Source organism: Ranitomeya imitator, chromosome 2 (assembly GCF_032444005.1).
Source record: "Ranitomeya imitator isolate aRanImi1 chromosome 2, aRanImi1.pri, whole genome shotgun sequence".
NCBI classification, from domain to species: Eukaryota; Metazoa; Chordata; class Amphibia; order Anura; family Dendrobatidae; genus Ranitomeya; species Ranitomeya imitator.
Window position 1 is genome coordinate 194,708,526 of NC_091283.1, and position 23,108 is coordinate 194,731,633.

General features: G+C 40.8%; 1 protein-coding gene across 1 annotated transcript in view; it reads left to right on the forward strand.

Annotated features, from left to right (window-relative positions):
* Positions 1 to 23,108, forward strand: part of LOC138666321 (uncharacterized) — a 70,901-nt gene that overhangs the window by 11,821 nt on the left and 35,972 nt on the right. The gene's annotated exons all lie outside the window — the stretch shown is intronic.

Sequence of the window (23,108 nt, forward strand, 5' to 3'; positions counted from 1 at the left end):
CACTGCCAAACCAGTCATGCTGAAGGATGCTGCAGGCAGCAGATCGCTCTCCACAGCATCTCCAGACTCTGTCATGTCTGTCACTTGTGCTCAGCGTGAACCTGCTTTCATCTGCGAAGAGCACAGGGCGCCAGTGGTGAATTTGCCAATCCTGGTGTTCTGGGCAAGTGCCAAGCGTCCTGCACGGTGTTGGGCTGTGAGCACAACCCCCATCTGTGGATGTCATGCACTCAGACCATCCTCATGGAGTCGGTTTCTAACCGTTTGTGCAGACGCATGCACATTTGTGGCCTGCTGGAGGTCATTTTGCAGGGCTTTGGCAGTGCTCTTCCTGTTCCTCCTTGCACAAAGGTGGAGGTAGCGGTCCTGCTGCTGGGTTGTTGCCCTCCTACGGCCATGTCTCTTGGTGTACTGGCATGTCTCCTGGTAGTGCCTCCAGCCTCTGGACACTACACTGACAGACACAGCAAACCTTCTGGCCACAGCTTGCATTGATGTGCCATCCTGGATGAGCTGCACTACCTGAGCCACTTGTGTGGGTTGTAGAGTCCGTCTCATGCTACCACAAGTGTGAAAGCACTACCAGCATTCAAAAGTGACCAAAACATCAGCCAGAAAGCATTGGTACTGAGATGTGGTCTGTGGTCCCCATCTGCAGAACCCCTCCTTTATTGAGTGTGTCTTGATAATTGCCAATAATTTCCATCTGTTGTCTATTCCATTTGCACAACAGCATGTGAAATTGATTGTCAATCAGTGATGCTTCCTAAGTGAACAGTTTGATTTCACCGAAGTTTGATTTACTTGGAGTTATACTCTGTTGTTTAAGTGTTCCTTTTTTTTAGCAGTGTGTGTATATATATATATATATATATATATATATATATAAATGAAAAGATGTGAAGTTATGGCAAAAATTAAGAGACCACTGCACAGTTTTATAAAGATCCGCTTCTCTACATGTCTGATAGTCACTCCATTCCAGTGTCAGTTGAATTCCTACCAGAGTACACCTCCTTCTACTTAATGTGCTTCGGATTAGTTTTAGGTGATCACCTGTAAAAAATCTTATTTAACAAAGGAAAGTATAAAAAACACTGCTGTGGTCTTCACAATCCTCCTGCAATAGGACGAGCTGGATAGCAAAACAAATGCTAGTAATAACCCAAAAGTAATAGGAATGAAAAAAAATAATTTTAGCCATGCCAAAGGAGTTGAAATGAAAAGTCTTGAGTGAGGAAAAGAAGGGCTCAATTCTGGCTTTACTAGCAGATGAACACAGTGAGCGTCATGTTGCCTCCATCCTTAAAATTTCTAAGACTGCAGTCCATTACAACAAAGTCAAGCTGCAGACATTGGGGACAACAAAGCTACAGAACGGCAGAGGGCGAAAACGACTCTCCACTGACCGGGATGACTGTCATCGTATTCAAATGTCACTCAGCAACTGCAGGATGACATCAAGTGACCTACAAAACGAATGACAAATGGCAGCTGGGGTGAAGTGCTCCGCAAGAACAGTTCGTAACAGGCTCCTAGAGGCAGGACTCAAGTCATGTAAAGCTAGAAAAAAGCCATTCATCAATGAGAAGTAAAGTAGAGCCAGGCTGTAGTTTGCCAAAGACCATAAGGATTGGACCATAGAGGACCTGAGTAAGGTAATCTTCTCTGATGAGTCTAATTTTCAGCTTTGCCCAACACCTTGATGTCTAATAGTTAGACGGAGACCTGGAGAGGCGTACAAGCCACAGTGTCTTGCACCCACTGTGAGATTTGGTGGAGGATCGGTGATGATCTGCAGATGCTTCAGCAAGGCAGGAATTGGGCAGGTTGTTCTTTGCAAAGGACGTATGAATCAAGCCGCATGCAAGGTTATCCTGGAAAAACAGTGGATTCCTTCTGCTCAGGCAATGTTCCACAACTCTGAGGACTGGTTTTTCCAGCAGCACAATGTGCCAAGCTACACAGCTAGGTCAATCGAGACCTGAATCCCATTGAAAACCTTTGGAATGTAATCAAGAGGATGATGGATAGTCACAAGCCATCAAACAAAGAAGAACTGCTGAAATTTTTGAACCAGGAGTGGCATAAGGTCATCCAGAAGCAGTGTGAAAAACTGGTGGAAAGCATGCCAAGAAAGCTGTGATTAAAAATCATGGTTATTCCACAATATATTGATTTCTGAAGTCTTCCTGAGTCAAAACATTAGTATTGCTGTTTCTAAATGATTATGAACTTGGTTTTTTTGCATAATTTGAGGTCTGCAAGCAATGCATTTTTTGTTATTTTGAACATTTCTCAGAACTTCGGAGACATGTCAGTAGTTTATAGAATGAAAGAGCAATTTACATTTTACTCATATACCTTTAAAGAGAAAAATCAGACGAACTGAAAATTTTGCAGTGGTCTCTTAATTTTTGCCAGAGCTGTGTATATACCGTATATACTCGAGTATAAGCCGAGATTTTCAGCCCAAATTTTAGGGCTGAAAGTGCCCCCCTCGGCTTATACTCGAGTCACGGTAGCGGTGGGGTCGGCAGGTGAGGGGCTGAGGGCGCTGGGGTATACTTACCTAGTCCCAGCGATCCTCGCGCTGTCCCTGCCGTCCCACGGGCTTCGGCGCTGCAGCTTCTTCCTCTCTTCAGCGGTCACGTGGGACCGCTCATTACAGAAATGAATAAGCGGCTCCACCTCCCATAGGGGCGGAGCCGCTTATTCATTTCTCTAATCAGCGGTGCCGGTGACCGCTGATAGAGAAAGAAGCTGCAGCGCCGAAGACAGGAGGGGACAGCGCGAGGATCGCCAGGACTAGGTGAGTATGTTATATTCACCTGTCCTCGTTCCAGCCGCCGGGCGCCGATCCATCTTCCCGGCCGGCGCCTCCATCTTCCCGGCGTCTGCGCTCTCTGACTTATCAGGCAGAGGGCGCGATGACGCATATAGTGTGCGCGGCGCCCTCTGCCTGATCAGTCAGAGCAGAGACGCCGGGAAGATGGAGGCGCCGGAACGAGACGCTGGGAGCTGCAATCAAGGGAGGTGAGTATGTGTTTTTTTTTTTATTGCAGCAGTAGCAGCGGCAGCACAGATTAATGTGGAGCATCTATGGGGCACAGTGAACGGTGCAGAGCACCGTATAAGGCACAGCTAGGGGGCACAATGAACGGTGCAGAGCACCGTATAAGGCACAGCTAGGGGGTACAATGAACGGTGCAGAGCACCGTATATGGCACAGCTAGGGGGCACAATGAACGGTGCAGAGCACCGTATAAGGCACAGCTAGGGGGCACAATGAACGGTGCAGAGCACCGTATATGGCACAGCTATGGGGCACAGTGAACGGTGCAGAGCACCGTATATGGCACAGCTAGGGGGCACAATGAACGGTGCAGAGCACCGTATATGGCACAGCTAGGGGGCACAATGAACGGTGCAGAGCACCGTATATGGCACAGCTATGGGGCACAGTGAACGGTGCAGAGCACTGTATATGGCACAGCTAGGGGGCACAGTGAACGGTGCAGAGCACTATATGGGGCACAGCTATGGGGAAATATGAATGGTGTAGAGCACTATATGGCACAGCTATGGGGAAATAATGATCTATTTTTATTTTTGAAATTCACCGGTAAATGCTGCATTTCCACCCTAGGCTTATACTCGAGTCAATAAGTTTTCCCAGTTTTTTGTGGCAAAATTAGGGGGGTCGGCTTATACTCGGGTCGGCTTATACTCGAGTATATACGGTATATATATATATATATATATATATATATATATATATAATTTATTACTTTGTCTTTTTTTAAAATATTTTTACAATTTTTTTTCTACTTTTTTACTTGGTCCCTATACGGGATTTTCACCATTAACAATTTGACCGTGGTTATAAAGCATTGCAATGCATGGGCATTGCTGTGCTTTATTAATTGTCAGTTCTGCACTGATACACAAGCTTGTTAGATCATGTTCTGAGCATGTTCTAACAAGCATGCTAGCCTAGTCACCATGATGTCGTAATGATGACTTCAGGTCACCATGGCAATGTTCGGGCCCTCGCCATGACATTGCGGGAGCGCATATCGGAGGGGAGTGGGAGCCCCATCCCTCTCCCTGCGGGCACCGCTCCTGGCAGTGAGAGTCTGGTGTCAGCGGTGATGTTCGCTGAACACTTGCCGCTGATCACCGCACACAGCCCACTGCACTCAGGCGATCCCCATGTCCTTTCCTTCTATGGCATACAGTATATATAATGCAAATGTTGTGAATTGTTAATTTTATATATTGGCTTCATGTCACAGAGCTTCCAGTTTATTTGTGTAAATGAGACTAAAATTTGCTTTTGTAGTAAAATAATCCCCACCCCACTTCAGGACAATAATAAACTTTTTGCAGCCCAAAAATTATATTGACCATATTTACCAATATATCTATGTATCTTCTTTCCCATAACATATACTAAAATCACTTTATTCCCCCCTGAAATCTTTCTATTCTCTAGTGATTGTTGGGATTGACATACAGAATAATATAGCTATAAAGTAGTTTATCGCACAGATAAATCAATTTGTGTGCGGCTACATATACTTATGGTAAATCCTAAATCAGCCGCAGAATCCGATCCCTGTATATAGGATTCATGGATCATTCAGTGGTGATTCTGTTCTTGCAGGATTAAATCAAATGTTCATTTAATGGATGATCATTTATCAAAAACAAAGGATCTTTACAGTGTGATTACTCTCAGAAACGAGCAACCCCCAAAATAAGCCCCAAATAACTAAAACATAACTGTAATAACACCATGTAATTTTCTAACCATCTTATCGGCTTATGTAGAGGGTTTGGACCCACTGGTGTAGTACCAAGGGCTCACTAGTTGATGCGTAAGACCCACCCAAGCAAAAATTATTTGACCGGGGATAGAGGATGCTGTTTGATTTACTGCTTCTATTTTATGTAATTTCAGCCTATACCCCCCCCCAAATAATAAAATAATAGCTTGCTAAATAAATTAGATGATTTCTACTGGCTTTTCCTGGATATGCTGCATCAAGTGTACTGTGCCAAGCACTGCTCCTGTCTTCCTGTGACATCCAGTAACTCTGCTGTCTATGGTCTCCAGGACCTCTCCTGTCTGCCTGCGACTTCCAATAACCTGCTACCTATCTGCGATGTCTAGGATGACTCCTGCCTTCCTGTGGCATCCAGTAACTGCTGTCTATGGTCTCCAGGACCTCTGCCTGCGACTTCCAGTAACCTGCTACCTATCTGCGATGTCTAGGATGACTCCTGTCTTCCTGTGGCATCCAGTAACTCTGCTACCTGTCTATGGTCTCCAGGACTTCTCCTGTCTGCCTGCGGCTTCCCACAACCCTTCTACCTATCTGCGATGTCTAGGATGACTCCTGCCTTCCAGTGGCATCCAGTAACTCTGCTACCTGTCTATGGTCTCCAGGACTTCTCCTGTCTGCCTGCGGCTTGCCACAACCCTTCTACCTATCTGCGATGTCTAGGATGACTCCTGCCTTCCAGTGGCATCCGGTAACTCTGCTACCTGTCTATAGTCTCCAGGACTTCTCCTGTCTGCCTGCAGCTTCCAGCAACCCTGCTACCTATCTGCGATGTCTAGGGTGACTCCTGTCTTCCTGTGGCATCTAGTTTCTCTGCTACCTCTCTGCGGTCTTCTGGACATCTTCTGTCTGCTTGCCACTTCCAGTACTCTGCTGTCTATTTCCTATGTGCCCCACCAATCAGCTGCACTGACGCCCGTGGCCCGTGTGTGCTCTCGACCTTGGACTTGGAGAACCCATCTCACCAGATGAGCCTAACAATAATAAGGCAAAGGGGAATGTGAAGAGACACTAAGCACAATTTCACAATTGTTTTTGCTACCCTTCATACAGAAAACTGGTTTTGTGAGTCCTGTCGATGACGCTATTAATTGCATATATGTTAGGCTTCACACCCAGTGGATTGAGATGGTAATAATTCCCTATATTCAGAGAGCGCAGGCGATATAGGTTAGGAGTCATACAGACTGAATCACATACCAGCCCCTCCTTATTGTTATGTTCCCCATGTTACAGCAATCAGGTTTTACTGGTCATAAATTCTTTCTATCCGTGGGTAATATTTTTCAAGATAAGACGTATACTAGTCACTCCCAGACTAAGCTTCTTCTTTATATAATGCCTTTATTGTATTTTATTATCCTTCAATTCCGACTAAGCCAAAGTTTATTTCTTTCTCCATAAGTAATAATCCAGAGACACAACCTGCGCAGCTGCACATGAGCCCCGTGGTAGCCAATAAAAAAGATATATGCCATTAAATCCGGAAAACCAGGATGACAGGTTCACTATAACCTCATATGCACTTAGTTGTTTGACCCATAAGGCAGAACAAACTCCTTGGTCAACCGGGTACTCCAAAGATTGACTACTGTAACTGCTGAGAACCCTTTTGTGCATAACTGTCTATATAAATGCCTTTCCTCCACACCTACTGTAAATACTAATGCTCATTAGTAAGGTTGCATTTTTCCAAGTGTCTCACTGGAAAAGAGACCTCTCCATACCGCTCTGACTTTCGGGAAAGTATATAATTTTTTACAATGCAGAACCCCAATCTGCACCCTATATTGAAGGTGGTATCTTACAGGGTAGAAATGAAATATTACATTTACATCACTTCTTTAAAATATGTTTTTATAGACTTCAAAATCTTGCTTGCTTGTGCCGCTGCTGCTTGACATTGAGTGCTTCTGCTTAGTTTTCTGATAACCAATGTACAGGAAATCAGAACTAAACAGTGTGAGGTTATGTTAGTTACCGTATCCTAATATGTAAATTTTGTGAGTTTTTTGCCTTCAAAAGGATTTGTCAGTTAGACCAACCCAAACCACATATATGGACATGCAGTACTTTGAATTGTAAATCCACTGACACCTTTATATCTTTTATCTGCTGTTGCATTTCTGAGAAATTAGCATTAATTAATTGTTATCATTATAAATTAGCATTAATCAAATAATATATATACAAATTAGGTATTTAGTGCACAGTGCGTCGCAGAGCACTTAACTAGTCGTTGCCTCCCCAAGTTGTTTTCCCACCCAGTAGCAGCCTCTACTACAGTGAGCTATTAATCAACTAAAGATGTGGGTGCTGAGTGAGCAGTGACGTACTGCTAAAAGCGGTAGACCACGCGACCACTATAGGGCCTGTGAGTCAGGGCACCCCACTCCCGCTCGGCATTACACTTTCCACTGTATCGGCATCCTGCAGAGCTTCAGAACACACACTATGGAGAACACAGCACTGGGGGAATATGGAGAGGGGAGAATATTTTTTTCAATCAATAAGAGAGACATTATACAGTGCTGTATAGAAGGCTATATGGGACCCATTATACTACAGCTCTGGCAAAAATCAAGAGACCACCACATCAAATCCCTGTCATGGGCAGCCCAATCTCCAGACCTGAACCCCATTGAAAGCCTCTGGAATGTAATCAGGAGGATGATGGATAGTCACAAGCCATCAAAGAAGAACTGCTTACATTTTTGCGTCAGAAGCAGTGTGAAAGACTGGTGGAAAGCATGCCAAGACACATGAAAGCTGTGATTAAAAATCATGGTTATTTCACAAAATATTGATTTCTGAACTCTTCCTGAGTTAAAACAATAGTATTATTGTTTCTAAATGATTTGAACGTGTCTTCTTTGCATTATTTGACGTCTGAAAGCACTGGTTTTTTTTTTAAATTTGATCATTTTTCTTTGAAAAAAAAAACAAACAAAAAAAATGTACTGCTTGGAAATTTGGAGATGTTGTCAGAAGTTTATAGAATAAAAGAACAATTTACATTTTACTCAAAAATCCTTCTATATTATTTCAAAACACTCTTTTTCAGTGATTCCTTTATATCTCCGTTCATACTGCACCCACAAACACAAATGATACACAATTTAAAAGGTAAACTTGCCCCTTTCAGCAAAAAAATAGCCAAACAAACCACGCATCCACGATGTGATCACAAAATACATTTTAAACATTAATTTTCATAAAATTGGAGTAAGGAAAAACGACCTGCAGGTGGCACCACACTACCCCAAAGCACAATAACCCAAAGCTGAAACAATCCTAACATTTGCCTTGGGGGCTTTCCAGCTTGCTGAATTCCTTGCCCAGCCGATTTCAGACAGGTACATTTAAAATTTTGCTACATATGTGGAAGTAGAATAAAAGTAAAACTTTACCTGTTTAAGACTTCAGATTTAAAACTGAAGATATAAATGAATGCAGCCTAAAAGGGACCGGACAGGTTCTGAACCATCAGATTTTTCGTATTATTGGACAGTCATTGAAAAGTCTATCTTTCTTCTAAGGTTGCAGCTTATTGGTGACCTGGAGTCACCTCTGGTTCCAAGTAAAAAAACTGCAGCGTTGACATAACTCAGACTGTACATTGTTTCCCGATGGGAGAGAATGGTGGAAACAACCTTGTAAAAATTGGAAAAAAAAAATCCAACCGTAGGAAAAAAAAGGTAAAATATTCTGCAGATATTACTTTTTTAAAGGGATATTACCAATTATTATACAATGGTGTAAATATGCTCAGTTATGAGGTCAATTCTCCTTCATCATTTTTACTGTCAAAGTGGCACTGCTGTACAGGGAGCTGCTCCATTCACATACATAGGGCTGTGCTGCACTTCCTTACACTGCAGATAGATAGCAGTGTTGCTGTGGAGGGGAAAAAATGCTGCTGCCCCTGTTCTTTTGCAAGATCCTGACAAACAGACCCCTTCTGATTAGTAAGTAAAATACCATTATGTTTAATGTTGGGGGATCTCCTTTAGGCTGGAGTCACACAAAACAAATAAAAAATCGGTCCGTTTTACACGGACGAGAATCGCAGAAATGTTCCCTGAACAGTGATTCGTGTGTCAGTGCGAGGATGCGATCTTCTTGCATGTAAGCATCCATATGACATCCTTATGGGGACATTTTCTCGCCGCCTTGCAAATTGGACATATAATGGATCTATGGGCTCAAACATTCGTGAAAACATATACTATATATATATATATATATATATATATACAGTATACACATACCTCTCTGTGTTCATCATCTCATTAAATACATTTACATTTGACCAGCTTGATTTTCCTGAAATTGCCTGTGCCCCCGGGCCAACTAGTATACCTATAAATAGAAAAATCAGACAAACTGAACCTTTTGCAGTGGTCTCTTAACTTTTGCCAGAGCTGTATATGGAAGGCTATGTTGATCCCACGATACTATATGGAAGGCTATATGGCACCCATTATACTATATGGAAGGCTATGTTGGTCCCTTTATTCTATATGGAAGGTTATGTTGGTCCCATGATTCTATATGGAAGGCTATGTTGGTCCCATTATACAATATGGAAGGTTATGTTGGTCCCTTTATTCTATATGGAAGGTTATGGTGGTCCCATTATACTATATGGAAGGTTATGTTGGTCCCATGATACCATATGGAAGGCTATGTTGGTCCCATTATACTATATGGAAGGTTATGTTGGTCCCTTTATTCTATATGGAAGGCTATGTTGGTCCCATTATACTATATGGAAGGTTATGTTGGTCCCATGATACTATATGGAAGGCTATGTAGGGTCCATGATACTATATGGAAGGCTATGTGGGGTCCATTATACTATATGGAAGGTTATGTTGGTCCCATGATACTATATGGAAGGCTATGTGGGGTCCATTATACTATATGGAAGATTATGTGAGACCTATGATGTTATGCGGAAGGCTATGTGGGGTCCATGGTACTATATGGAAGGCTATGTGGGGCCAATATAATATTTTACAGTATTTGCAGTAAACGGGGGCCATTATACTATATGGAAGACTATGCTCAGGGCCACAATATTGTTTGGAGGGCCATGTAGGGGCCATTATATTGCTTGAGGGGCTACTGGAGAACCATTATACTGTGGAGGGCTAGTGGTGGCCATTATACAATGTGGAAGGTTATGTTGGGACCATCATACTGTGTGGAGGGATGTGGGGTCCATTACACTGTGTGGAGTGTTGTGTGGGGGACATCATATTGTGTTGAGGGCTGTGTTGTGGTCACAGTTGGGTCATCATACTGTGTTGGGGTCACCATACTTTGCCGGGGTGAGGGGACATAGGGGTACATTAGGGTCATCATACTTTGCGTGTGGAGGATTCTGTGGAGGAATTCACTGTGGGGTATCATACTGTGTTTGGGGGAACTTTTGTTGGCGTCATATTTTATAGGGGCAATGAAAGAGGAATCTCTAGAGGCTTCAATAGGAGGAAAATTAGTTTGTAAGAGTGGAAAAGTTGTGACATGCTCTTCTGTGACTCTGCCAAATATTATTATGTTTTTTAGGAGGAGGGGCCCAATTAGAACTTCTGCTATGCGGCCTCATGATTTCTATGTAAGCCCCTGTGGAGAAGGAAACAACCTGAGTAGACAAAGGCTAGTTTAGTGCTCTATCAGGCCCAGAGCACTTAATCCCTCATTTGCGTATGAATTAAAACATTATTTTTTGGAAATGCAGTAACAGATAGAAGATATAAAGGTGTCATTGGATTGGCGTTACAGAGACCTGCATACCCTTATAAGTGGTTTGGGGGTTGATCTTAGTTACAGATTCCTTTTAACAACCAATGCTAAATGTAAGTTCCTGTTCTGTTCAGAATGTACACCTCTTCTATTTATAACATGACTTATTGTAAGGATATCTGCAAATCATGCACTTATGTAAATTTATGGAAACAGGAACACATGGGCTACTTGCACAGTGAACAAGTCTGTATGATCATGTTCACACACCACCAAGAAACCTGAAGACACAAAAGAGAATAGTAAAACCAAAAACACTCAGTTTGAAAAAATGTTGCAGTAATCCGCAAGTGCTAGTAAAAGATGTAAAAAACAGGGTATTTGGTTGATACGTTTTTTGCAAAAAATGTATACTAAGCTGCTCTACCAATCTTCACGGTATACCCTTATCAGAGCAGTCCTAACTAATGTATGCAATCCCTATCTGATGTATTTAAAAACCTGATCATCTGTATATAACTTGTGTGAACAGGGTTCAGAGAGGAAAAATCCATGTGTGCATACAGGGTAGAACAGCTTTTGTGCAGATAGCCCAAGAGGAGTGGTGGAACTCCCCAGTCTTGTAGACACAAGAGAACAATTATGGAAACAGGAACACATGGGCTACTTGCACAGTGAACAAGTCTGTATGATCATGTTCACACACCACCAAGAAACCTGAAGACACAAAAGAGAATAGTAAAACCAAAAACACTCAGTTTGAAAAAATGTTGCAGTAATCCGCAAGTGCTAGTAAAAGATGTAAAAAACAGGGTATTTGGTTGATACGTTTTTTGCAAAAAATGTATACTAAGCTGCTCTACCAATCTTCACGGTATACCCTTATCAGAGCAGTCCTAACTAATGTATGCAATCCCTATCTGATGTATTTAAAAACCTGATCATCTGTATATAACTTGTGTGAACAGGGTTCAGAGAGGAAAAATCCATGTGTGCATACAGGGTAGAACAGCTTTTGTGCAGATAGCCCAAGAGGAGTGGTGGAACTCCCCAGTCTTGTAGACACAAGAGAACAATTATGGAAACAGGAACACATGGGCTACTTGCACAGTGAACAAGTCTGTATGATCATGTTCACACACCACCAAGAAACCTGAAGACACAAAAGAGAATAGTAAAACCAAAAACACTCAGTTTGAAAAAATGTTGCAGTAATCCGCAAGTGCTAGTAAAAGATGTAAAAAACAGGGTATTTGGTTGATACGTTTTTTGCAAAAAATGTATACTAAGCTGCTCTACCAATCTTCACGGTATATCCTTATCAGAGCAGTCCTAACTAATGTATGCAATCCCTATCTGATGTATTTAAAAACCTGATCATCTGTATATAACTTGTGTGAACAGGGTTCAGAGAGGAAAAATCCATGTGTGCATACAGGGTAGAACAGCTTTTGTGCAGATAGCCCAAGAGGAGTGGTGGAACTCCCCCGTCTTGTAGACACAAGAGAACAATTATGGAAACAGGAACACATGGGCTACTTGCACAGTGAACAAGTCTGTATGATCATGTTCACACACCACCAAGAAACCTGAAGACACAAAAGAGAATAGTAAAACCAAAAACACTCAGTTTGAAAAAATGTTGCAGTAATCCGCAAGTGCTAGTAAAAGATGTAAAAAACAGGGTATTTGGTTGATACGTTTTTTGCAAAAAATGTATACTAAGCTGCTCTACCAATCTTCACGGTATACCCTTATCAGAGCAGTCCTAACTAATGTATGCAATCCCTATCTGATGTATTTAAAAACCTGATCATCTGTATATAACTTGTGTGAACAGGGTTCAGAGAGGAAAAATCCATGTGTGCATACAGGGTAGAACAGCTTTTGTGCAGATAGCCCAAGAGGAGTGGTGGAACTCCCCAGTCTTGTAGACACAAGAGAACAATTATGGAAACAGGAACACATGGGCTACTTGCACAGTGAACAAGTCTGTATGATCATGTTCACACACCACCAAGAAACCTGAAGACACAAAAGAGAATAGTAAAACCAAAAACACTCAGTTTGAAAAAATGTTGCAGTAATCCGCAAGTGCTAGTAAAAGATGTAAAAAACAGGGTATTTGGTTGATACGTTTTTTGCAAAAAATGTATACTAAGCTGCTCTACCAATCTTCACGGTATACCCTTATCAGAGCAGTCCTAACTAATGTATGCAATCCCTATCTGATGTATTTAAAAACCTGATCATCTGTATATAACTTGTGTGAACAGGGTTCAGAGAGGAAAAATCCATGTGTGCATACAGGGTAGAACAGCTTTTGTGCAGATAGCCCAAGAGGAGTGGTGGAACTCCCCAGTCTTGTAGACACAAGAGAACAATTATGGAAACAGGAACACATGGGCTACTTGCACAGTGAACAAGTCTGTATGATCATGTTCACACACCACCAAGAAACCTGAAGACACAAAAGAGAATAGTAAAACCAAAAACACTCAGTTTGAAAAAATGTTGCAGTAATCCGCAAGTGCTAGTAAAAGATGTAAAAAACAGGGTATTTGGTTGATACGTTTTTTGCAAAAAATGTATACTAAGCTGCTCTACCAATCTTCACGGTATATCCTTATCAGAGCAGTCCTAACTAATGTATGCAATCCCTATCTGATGTATTTAAAAACCTGATCATCTGTATATAACTTGTGTGAACAGGGTTCAGAGAGGAAAAATCCATGTGTGCATACAGGGTAGAACAGCTTTTGTGCAGATAGCCCAAGAGGAGTGGTGGAACTCCCCCGTCTTGTAGACACAAGAGAACAATTATGGAAACAGGAACACATGGGCTACTTGCACAGTGAACAAGTCTGTATGATCATGTTCACACACCACCAAGAAACCTGAAGACACAAAAGAGAATAGTAAAACCAAAAACACTCAGTTTGAAAAAATGTTGCAGTAATCCGCAAGTGCTAGTAAAAGATGTAAAAAACAGGGTATTTGGTTGATACGTTTTTTGCAAAAAATGTATACTAAGCTGCTCTACCAATCTTCACGGTATACCCTTATCAGAGCAGTCCTAACTAATGTATGCAATCCCTATCTGATGTATTTAAAAACCTGATCATCTGTATATAACTTGTGTGAACAGGGTTCAGAGAGGAAAAATCCATGTGTGCATACAGGGTAGAACAGCTTTTGTGCAGATAGCCCAAGAGGAGTGGTGGAACTCCCCAGTCTTGTAGACACAAGAGAACAATTATGGAAACAGGAACACATGGGCTACTTGCACAGTGAACAAGTCTGTATGATCATGTTCACACACCACCAAGAAACCTGAAGACACAAAAGAGAATAGTAAAACCAAAAACACTCAGTTTGAAAAAATGTTGCAGTAATCCGCAAGTGCTAGTAAAAGATGTAAAAAACAGGGTATTTGGTTGATACGTTTTTTGCAAAAAATGTATACTAAGCTGCTCTACCAATCTTCACGGTATACCCTTATCAGAGCAGTCCTAACTAATGTATGCAATCCCTATCTGATGTATTTAAAAACCTGATCATCTGTATATAACTTGTGTGAACAGGGTTCAGAGAGGAAAAATCCATGTGTGCATACAGGGTAGAACAGCTTTTGTGCAGATAGCCCAAGAGGAGTGGTGGAACTCCCCAGTCTTGTAGACACAAGAGAACAATTATGGAAACAGGAACACATGGGCTACTTGCACAGTGAACAAGTCTGTATGATCATGTTCACACACCACCAAGAAACCTGAAGACACAAAAGAGAATAGTAAAACCAAAAACACTCAGTTTGAAAAAATGTTGCAGTAATCCGCAAGTGCTAGTAAAAGATGTAAAAAACAGGGTATTTGGTTGATACGTTTTTTGCAAAAAATGTATACTAAGCTGCTCTACCAATCTTCACGGTATACCCTTATCAGAGCAGTCCTAACTAATGTATGCAATCCCTATCTGATGTATTTAAAAACCTGATCATCTGTATATAACTTGTGTGAACAGGGTTCAGAGAGGAAAAATCCATGTGTGCATACAGGGTAGAACAGCTTTTGTGCAGATAGCCCAAGAGGAGTGGTGGAACTCCCCAGTCTTGTAGACACAAGAGAACAATTATGGAAACAGGAACACATGGGCTACTTGCACAGTGAACAAGTCTGTATGATCATGTTCACACACCACCAAGAAACCTGAAGACACAAAAGAGAATAGTAAAACCAAAAACACTCAGTTTGAAAAAATGTTGCAGTAATCCGCAAGTGCTAGTAAAAGATGTAAAAAACAGGGTATTTGGTTGATACGTTTTTTGCAAAAAATGTATACTAAGCTGCTCTACCAATCTTCACGGTATACCCTTATCAGAGCAGTCCTAACTAATGTATGCAATCCCTATCTGATGTATTTAAAAACCTGATCATCTGTATATAACTTGTGTGAACAGGGTTCAGAGAGGAAAAATCCATGTGTGCATACAGGGTAGAACAGCTTTTGTGCAGATAGCCCAAGAGGAGTGGTGGAACTCCCCAGTCTTGTAGACACAAGAGAACAATTATGGAAACAGGAACACATGGGCTACTTGCACAGTGAACAAGTCTGTATGATCATGTTCACACACCACCAAGAAACCTGAAGACACAAAAGAGAATAGTAAAACCAAAAACACTCAGTTTGAAAAAATGTTGCAGTAATCCGCAAGTGCTAGTAAAAGATGTAAAAAACAGGGTATTTGGTTGATACGTTTTTTGCAAAAAATGTATACTAAGCTGCTCTACCAATCTTCACGGTATACCCTTATCAGAGCAGTCCTAACTAATGTATGCAATCCCTATCTGATGTATTTAAAAACCTGATCATCTGTATATAACTTGTGTGAACAGGGTTCAGAGAGGAAAAATTCATGTGTGCATACAGGGTAGAACAGCTTTTGTGCAGATAGCCCAAGAGGAGTGGTGGAACTCCCCAGTCTTGTAGACACAAGAGAACAATTATGGAAACAGGAACACATGGGCTACTTGCACAGTGAACAAGTCTGTATGATCATGTTCACACACCACCAAGAAACCTGAAGACACAAAAGAGAATAGTAAAACCAAAAACACTCAGTTTGAAAAAATGTTGCAGTAATCCGCAAGTGCTAGTAAAAGATGTAAAAAACAGGGTATTTGGTTGATACGTTTTTTGCAAAAAATGTATACTAAGCTGCTCTACCAATCTTCACGGTATACCCTTATCAGAGCAGTCCTAACTAATGTATGCAATCCCTATCTGATGTATTTAAAAACCTGATCATCTGTATATAACTTGTGTGAACAGGGTTCAGAGAGGAAAAATCCATGTGTGCATACAGGGTAGAACAGCTTTTGTGCAGATAGCCCAAGAGGAGTGGTGGAACTCCCCAGTCTTGTAGACACAAGAGAACAATTATGGAAACAGGAACACATGGGCTACTTGCACAGTGAACAAGTCTGTATGATCATGTTCACACACCACCAAGAAACCTGAAGACACAAAAGAGAATAGTAAAACCAAAAACACTCAGTTTGAAAAAATGTTGCAGTAATCCGCAAGTGCTAGTAAAAGATGTAAAAAACAGGGTATTTGGTTGATACGTTTTTTGCAAAAAATGTATACTAAGCTGCTCTACCAATCTTCACGGTATACCCTTATCAGAGCAGTCCTAACTAATGTATGCAATCCCTATCTGATGTATCTAAAAACCTGATCATCTGTATATAACTTGTGTGAACAGGGTTCAGAGAGGAAAAATCCATGTGTGCATACAGGGTAGAACAGCTTTTGTGCAGATAGCCCAAGAGGAGTGGTGGAACTCCCCAGTCTTGTAGACACAAGAGAACAATTATGGAAACAGGAACACATGGGCTACTTGCACAGTGAACAAGTCTGTATGATCATGTTCACACACCACCAAGAAACCTGAAGACACAAAAGAGAATAGTAAAACCAAAAACACTCAGTTTGAAAAAATGTTGCAGTAATCCGCAAGTGCTAGTAAAAGATGTAAAAAACAGGGTATTTGGTTGATACGTTTTTTGCAAAAAATGTATACTAAGCTGCTCTACCAATCTTCACGGTATACCCTTATCAGAGCAGTCCTAACTAATGTATGCAATCCCTATCTGATGTATTTAAAAACCTGATCATCTGTATATAACTTGTGTGAACAGGGTTCAGAGAGGAAAAATCCATGTGTGCATACAGGGTAGAACAGCTTTTGTGCAGATAGCCCAAGAGGAGTGGTGGAACTCCCCAGTCTTGTAGACACAAGAGAACAATTATGGAAACAGGAACACATGGGCTACTTGCACAGTGAACAAGTCTGTATGATCATGTTCACACACCACCAAGAAACCTGAAGACACAAAAGAGAATAGTAAAACCAAAAACACTCAGTTTGAAAAAATGTTGCAGTAATCCGCAAGTGCTAGTAAAAGATGTAAAAAACAGGGTATTTGGTTGATACGTTTTTTGCAAAAAATGTATACTAAGCTGCTCTACCAATCTTCACGGTATACCCTTATCAGAGCAGTCCTAACTAATGTATGCAATCCCTATCTGATGTATTTAAAAACCTGATCATCTGTATATAACTTGTGTGAACAGGGTTCAGAGAGGAAAAATCCATGTGTGCATACAGGGTAGAACAGCTTTTGTGCAGATAGCCCAAGAGGAGTGGTGGAACTCCCCAGTCTTGTAGACACAAGAGAACAATTATGGAAACAGGAACACATGGGCTACTTGCACAGTGAACAAGTCTGTATGATCATGTTCACACACCACCAAGAAACCTGAAGACACAAAAGAGAATAGTAAAACCAAAAACACTCAGTTTGAAAAAATGTTGCAGTAATCCGCAAGTGCTAGTAAAAGATGTAAAAAACAGGGTATTTGGTTGATACGTTTTTTGCAAAAAATGTATACTAAGCTGCTCTACCAATCTTCACGGTATACCCTTATCAGAGCAGTCCTAACTAATGTATGCAATCCCTATCTGATGTATTTAAAAACCTGATCATCTGTATATAACTTGTGTGAACAGGGTTCAGAGAGGAAAAATCCATGTGTGCATACAGGGTAGAACAGCTTTTGTGCAGATAGCCCAAGAGTAGTGGTGGAACTCCCCAGTCTTGTAGACACAAGAGAACAATTATGGAAACAGGAACACATGGGCTACTTGCACAGTGAACAAGTCTGTATGATCATGTTCACACACCACCAAGAAACCTGAAGACACAAAAGAGAATAGTAAAACCAAAAACACTCAGTTTGAAAAAATGTTGCAGTAATCCGCAAGTGCTAGTAAAAGATGTAAAAAACAGGGTATTTGGTTGATACGTTTTTTGCAAAAAATGTATACTAAGCTGCTCTACCAATCTTCACGGTATACCCTTATCAGAGCAGTCCTAACTAATGTATGCAATCCCTATCTGATGTATTTAAAAACCTGATCATCTGTATATAACTTGTGTGAACAGGGTTCAGAGAGGAAAAATCCATGTGTGCATACAGGGTAGAACAGCTTTTGTGCAGATAGCCCAAGAGGAGTGGTGGAACTCCCCAGTCTTGTAGACACAAGAGAACAATTATGGAAACAGGAACACATGGGCTACTTGCACAGTGAACAAGTCTGTATGATCATGTTCACACACCACCAAGAAACCTGAAGACACAAAAGAGAATAGTAAAACCAAAAACACTCAGTTTGAAAAAATGTTGCAGTAATCCGCAAGTGCTAGTAAAAGATGTAAAAAACAGGGTATTTGGTTGATACGTTTTTTGCAAAAAATGTATACTAAGCTGCTCTACCAATCTTCACGGTATACCCTTATCAGAGCAGTCCTAACTAATGTATGCAATCCCTATCTGATGTATTTAAAAACCTGATCATCTGTATATAACTTGTGTGAACAGGGTTCAGAGAGGAAAAATCCATGTGTGCATACAGGGTAGAACAGCTTTTGTGCAGATAGCCCAAGAGGAGTGGTGGAACTCCCCAGTCTTGTAGACACAAGAGAACAATTATGGAAACAGGAACACATGGGCTACTTGCACAGTGAACAAGTCTGTATGATCATGTTCACACACCACCAAGAAACCTGAAGACACAAAAGAGAATAGTAAAACCAAAAACACTCAGTTTGAAAAAATGTTGCAGTAATCCGCAAGTGCTAGTAAAAGATGTAAAAAACAGGGTATTTGGTTGATACGTTTTTTGCAAAAAATGTATACTAAGCTGCTCTACCAATCTTCACGGTATAACCTTATCAGAGCAGTCCTAACTAATGTATGCAATCCCTATCTAATGTATTTAAAAACCTGATCATCTGTATATAACTTGTGTGAACAGGGTTCAGAGAGGAAAAATCCATGTGTGCATACAGGGTAGAACAGCTTTTGTGCAGATAGCCCAAGAGGAGTGGTGGAACTCCCCAGTCTTGTAGACACAAGAGAACAATTATGGAAACAGGAACACATGGGCTACTTGCACAGTGAACAAGTCTGTATGATCATGTTCACACACCACCAAGAAACCTGAAGACACAAAAGAGAATAGTAAAACCAAAAACACTCAGTTTGAAAAAATGTTGCAGTAATCCGCAAGTGCTAGTAAAAGATGTAAAAAACAGGGTATTTGGTTGATACGTTTTTTGCAAAAAATGTATACTAAGCTGCTCTACCAATCTTCACGGTATACCCTTATCAGAGCAGTCCTAACTAATGTATGCAATCCCTATCTGATGTATTTAAAAACCTGATCATCTGTATATAACTTGTGTGAACAGGGTTCAGAGAGGAAAAATCCATGTGTGCATACAGGGTAGAACAGCTTTTGTGCAGATAGCCCAAGAGGAGTGGTGGAACTCCCCAGTCTTGTAGACACAAGAGAACAATTATGGAAACAGGAACACATGGGCTACTTGCACAGTGAACAAGTCTGTATGATCATGTTCACACACCACCAAGAAACCTGAAGACACAAAAGAGAATAGTAAAACCAAAAACACTCAGTTTGAAAAAATGTTGCAGTAATCCGCAAGTGCTAGTAAAAGATGTAAAAAACAGGGTATTTGGTTGATACGTTTTTTGCAAAAAATGTATACTAAGCTGCTCTACCAATCTTCACGGTATACCCTTATCAGAGCAGTCCTAACTAATGTATGCAATCCCTATCTGATGTATTTAAAAACCTGATCATCTGTATATAACTTGTGTGAACAGGGTTCAGAGAGGAAAAATCCATGTGTGCATACAGGGTAGAACAGCTTTTGTGCAGATAGCCCAAGAGGAGTGGTGGAACTCCCCAGTCTTGTAGACACAAGAGAACAATTATGGAAACAGGAACACATGGGCTACTTGCACAGTGAACAAGTCTGTATGATCATGTTCACACACCACCAAGAAACCTGAAGACACAAAAGAGAATAGTAAAACCAAAAACACTCAGTTTGAAAAAATGTTGCAGTAATCCGCAAGTGCTAGTAAAAGATGTAAAAAACAGGGTATTTGGTTGATACGTTTTTTGCAAAAAATGTATACTAAGCTGCTCTACCAATCTTCACGGTATACCCTTATCAGAGCAGTCCTAACTAATGTATGCAATCCCTATCTGATGTATTTAAAAACCTGATCATCTGTATATAACTTGTGTGAACAGGGTTCAGAGAGGAAAAATCCATGTGTGCATACAGGGTAGAACAGCTTTTGTGCAGATAGCCCAAGAGGAGTGGTGGAACTCCCCAGTCTTGTAGACACAAGAGAACAATTATGGAAACAGGAACACATGGGCTACTTGCACAGTGAACAAGTCTGTATGATCATGTTCACACACCACCAAGAAACCTGAAGACACAAAAGAGAATAGTAAAACCAAAAACACTCAGTTTGAAAAAATGTTGCAGTAATCCGCAAGTGCTAGTAAAAGATGTAAAAAACAGGGTATTTGGTTGATACGTTTTTTGCAAAAAATGTATACTAAGCTGCTCTACCAATCTTCACGGTATACCCTTATCAGAGCAGTCCTAACTAATGTATGCAATCCCTATCTGATGTATTTAAAAACCTGATCATCTGTATATAACTTGTGTGAACAGGGTTCAGAGAGGAAAAATCCATGTGTGCATACAGGGTAGAACAGCTTTTGTGCAGATAGCCCAAGAGGAGTGGTGGAACTCCCCAGTCTTGTAGACACAAGAGAACAATTATGGAAACAGGAACACATGGGCTACTTGCACAGTGAACAAGTCTGTATGATCATGTTCACACACCACCAAGAAACCTGAAGACACAAAAGAGAATAGTAAAACCAAAAACACTCAGTTTGAAAAAATGTTGCAGTAATCCGCAAGTGCTAGTAAAAGATGTAAAAAACAGGGTATTTGGTTGATACGTTTTTTGCAAAAAATGTATACTAAGCTGCTCTACCAATCTTCACGGTATACCCTTATCAGAGCAGTCCTAACTAATGTATGCAATCCCTATCTGATGTATTTAAAAACCTGATCATCTGTATATAACTTGTGTGAACAGGGTTCAGAGAGGAAAAATCCATGTGTGCATACAGGGTAGAACAGCTTTTGTGCAGATAGCCCAAGAGGAGTGGTGGAACTCCCCAGTCTTGTAGACACAAGAGAACAATTATGGAAACAGGAACACATGGGCTACTTGCACAGTGAACAAGTCTGTATGATCATGTTCACACACCACCAAGAAACCTGAAGACACAAAAGAGAATAGTAAAACCAAAAACACTCAGTTTGAAAAAATGTTGCAGTAATCCGCAAGTGCTAGTAAAAGATGTAAAAAACAGGGTATTTGGTTGATACGTTTTTTGCAAAAAATGTATACTAAGCTGCTCTACCAATCTTCACGGTATACCCTTATCAGAGCAGTCCTAACTAATGTATGCAATCCCTATCTGATGTATTTAAAAACCTGATCATCTGTATATAACTTGTGTGAACAGGGTTCAGAGAGGAAAAATCCATGTGTGCATACAGGGTAGAACAGCTTTTGTGCAGATAGCCCAAGAGGAGTGGTGGAACTCCCCAGTCTTGTAGACACAAGAGAACAATTATGGAAACAGGAACACATGGGCTACTTGCACAGTGAACAAGTCTGTATGATCATGTTCACACACCACCAAGAAACCTGAAGACACAAAAGAGAATAGTAAAACCAAAAACACTCAGTTTGAAAAAATGTTGCAGTAATCCGCAAGTGCTAGTAAAAGATGTAAAAAACAGGGTATTTGGTTGATACGTTTTTTGCAAAAAATGTATACTAAGCTGCTCTACCAATCTTCACGGTATACCCTTATCAGAGCAGCAGATAGAAGATATAAAGGTGTCATTGGATTGGCGTTACAGAGACCTGCATACCCTTATAAGTGGTTTGGGGGTTGATCTTAGTTACAGATTCCTTTTAACAACCAATGCTAAATGTAAGTTCCTGTTCTGTTCAGAATGTACACCTCTTCTATTTATAACATGACTTATTGTAAGGATATCTGCAAATCATGCACTTATGTAAATTTAGCCTAATGAGGTCTCTGCAGACAGATTATTTTTATATTGTCCTGGTATAATGCAGTAAAATAAGTGTAACATTTACTTTGAAGTGAAATTTTATTCTGCTTCATATATTTCCCCTTGAAACTTTCCTACTAAACCCTCTAGAAAGAAATTTCTCCGAAATGGGGCTTACATCATTATATTATCTGAGCAATGTTGCAATTCAAATGCTTCATATTAACATTTCACAATATACCTATCATTGGCGTTACTATATGGTCACCGTACGGTGGTAACATCTCTTTTTAATAGCGGTTTTTTTAATAAATTTAGTAACAGTTCGGTGCAGTTCAGTCATTATATTAGTATTATTGATAATGTCCGATGGGACCCAGTGCAAAATTGTGACCTTGGCCCCCTGCATGTTTATCAGATGCATGGGCCCTTGTAGCATTGTAAATCCTATAGAGACATACATTTTCATCCCTCTCCAATTCATTATGTAGTAATGTCCCCTTTCCTCTACTAATATCCCCCATCCTGGGATTCTTCCTAGTATATATCTCCCCCATCCTGGACCCCTTCCTCGTATATATGTCCCCCATCCTGGACCCCTTATAATAATAATATAATTTTTTATTCCTTTAGCACAAACATATTCTGTAGCCCTTCCTGGTATATGTGCCCCATCATGGTATATATGGCTCCCTTCTTGGTATATATGTCCCCCTTCCTGGGCCTCATCCTGGTATATAAGTCCTCTATCCTGGAATATATGTCCCCCATCCTGAACTTCATCCTGGTATATATGTCCACCATCCTGGTATACTGTATATGTCCCCCATCCTGGTATATATTTCCCCCATCCTAAACCTCATCCTGGTATATATGTCTCCCATCCTGGTATATATATCCCCCATCCTGGTATACATGTCCCCCATCCTGGTATATATGTCCCCCATCC